Here is a 2,500-nt window from a genome sequence, read left to right as displayed (position 1 = left end):
GACTGATGTAAACCAGTTGATTGGCTAATGGCGATGCGCTAAAACTGTTAGCGCACTCCAAGAGTGCGCTAACTTTTCCACAGAGCGTATTCTTCCGCCCTTTGCCTAAGCGAGACTGTACTCTCATCCTCAGAATTAATTAATGACATGTAGCTTATATTCTCCACAATACCAAATGACCATAAATTTCCTGCTTCTCAATTAAAGCAGAAGTGTTTTTTTCTGACAGATTGCATGTGCCTGTGCCACAGTGCCACTGATCTAAAAATAGAAGCTGCTGCTCATTTTCGACTTGCATAGATTCTTCTCATATGCCGTGTTAGTGGCATGTTGCTTATTATCCACATTACCAAATGTTGAGTTAGTATACAATTCCCAGCGGCTAACAGAAAACACTAGTGTTGTTCCGATAACGTACCAGCTAGATCAGCATTTGGAAGTCGACTGACTCGATCGACTCTGTCATACGTAGCAGACTACACTGAAATACGACTGCATCAGTTCAGTAAATGAATGGTTTCCGAATTATTATTTCAATGCAACAACAATCGGAATTGAAAACGTGTAGGGTTCAGAACGTTCTTACAATGTAACTATGAACATTACTGTTTGTTTATCTATGTACCAGACCTTCTGTGGGCCTTTATTTGTATTTATCTGCATATAGTGTTCTTCCTGCCTGTCTGTCTGTCGTCTTCGTGTCTGCCTGTCAGTGACGAAAATGTGTTGCTCAGCAAGAAACCAACAGCCGCTGCAAGACAACTCAGCAAGAAACCAACAGCCGCTGCAAGACAACTCAGCAAGAAACCAACAGCCGCTGGAAGACAACTCAGCAAGAAACCAACAGCCGCTGGAAGACAACTCAGCAAGAAACCAACAGCCGCTGGAAGACAACTCAGCAAGAAACCAACAGCCGCTGTAAGACAACTCAGCAAGAAACCAACAGCCGCTGCAAGACAACTCAGCAAGAAACCAATAGCCGCTGCAAGACAACTCAGTAATACTTCCCTATTTCACCCTGTCATCAGTCATTTACACTTTTGGTGCTAGCATGTGCACCATACTCTATATCTTTTACGCAGCTTTCCAATTACCAGTCTCTCAGAAAGTTAGGAGTTAGATGACAAGATAAGAGGCAGTAGTGACGGAAGCAATGCTTCTATACAATACAATGCAGCATGGTGCCAGAACTGGCATAACGTGTGTCGATACAGAGTTTCAAATGAGGATGTCAGTAAGACGTGAAGAGAACTGCGTCCTGCAACGTTCTGTATAATTTTGTTCAAGAAGACCCTTAGGTCGAAACGTCGCTGTTATTCGTTCCGTGTTCGTCATTTTAACGTGAGTACATTGCTTTTTGGTCTCTTTATTGTTCTCTCTCTCGTGCAGTCGCCATTGTTTAATACTTTTGTAAAGGAGTACAAACACGAGTAACGCTGGTACTGTGTCGAATAACGTTATCATGATCTTGTTTTAATTATCTTTCTTCCTTTCTTTCTTTTTACATTTAGTCAAGTTTTGACTAAATGTTTTAACATAGAGGGGGGAATCGAGACGAGGGTCGTGGTGTATGTGTGTGTGTGTGTGTGTGTGTGTGTGTGTGTGTGTGTGTGTGTGTGTGCGTGTGTCTACCAAAGTGTATGTGTGTGCCTGCAAAAGTGTGTGTGTGTGAGTGTGTGTGTCTGTGTGTGTGTGTGTGCGTGTGTATGTGTGTGTGTGTGTGTGTGTGTGTGTGTGTGTGTGTGTGTGTGTGTGTGTGTGTTTGTGTGTGTAGAGCGATTCAGAGAAAACTACTGAACCGATCTGTATGACATTTTTCATGAGAGTTCCTGGGTATGATACCTGCTGAGAGAGATACGCACGTCCGCCTTTGAATGTGAAAAATAATTAGTTTTCGGGGGAAAATGTGAAACTCATTGATTTTTGTCTAGCTCAGCGTGACTTATCATTCTTTATGATTAAGAAGAAGTGTAGAATACCAAGGTGATATTTCATTATCTTTGACCAAAAACAAGAGTGTGTCTGTAATACGGTTTCTGTTGTTTGTTCTCTTGAATTCCCGCTGGGAAACCTTTGCTTCACCTATGTGGTTTGTTTAAATGAACTCTGTTTGTTCTTCAATTTTTTGGGGGGTGTGAGGTACACGAACAGTTTATGATGGAGCTAAATAATATTTTTTTCAAATTTCTTTGGGATGGAAAAAGAGACAAAATTAAAAGAACTACGGTCACCCAACCCTATGAAGATGGAGGATTAAAGATGGTTGACGTGAAAAGTTTTCTGTCATCTCTAAAAATTGTTTGGTTAAAAAGAGTTGTTGGTCTTACTGGATTAATATCAAGATTATTGTTTAAAGCATGTCCATCTGTTATAACAATTAATATGAGAGGAGAAGAATTTGCAAATGTTTTGATGCAGAGAATGGAAAACCCGTTTTGGACTGATGTTTTTAAACATTATATGAAACTATATGGAAAATGTGAACCTACAACCTTTAACG

This window comes from Littorina saxatilis, linkage group LG14 (assembly GCF_037325665.1).
Source record: "Littorina saxatilis isolate snail1 linkage group LG14, US_GU_Lsax_2.0, whole genome shotgun sequence".
NCBI classification, from domain to species: Eukaryota; Metazoa; Mollusca; class Gastropoda; order Littorinimorpha; family Littorinidae; genus Littorina; species Littorina saxatilis.
The sequence above is the reverse complement of the archived record's forward strand: the minus strand, read 5'-3'. Positions refer to the sequence as shown.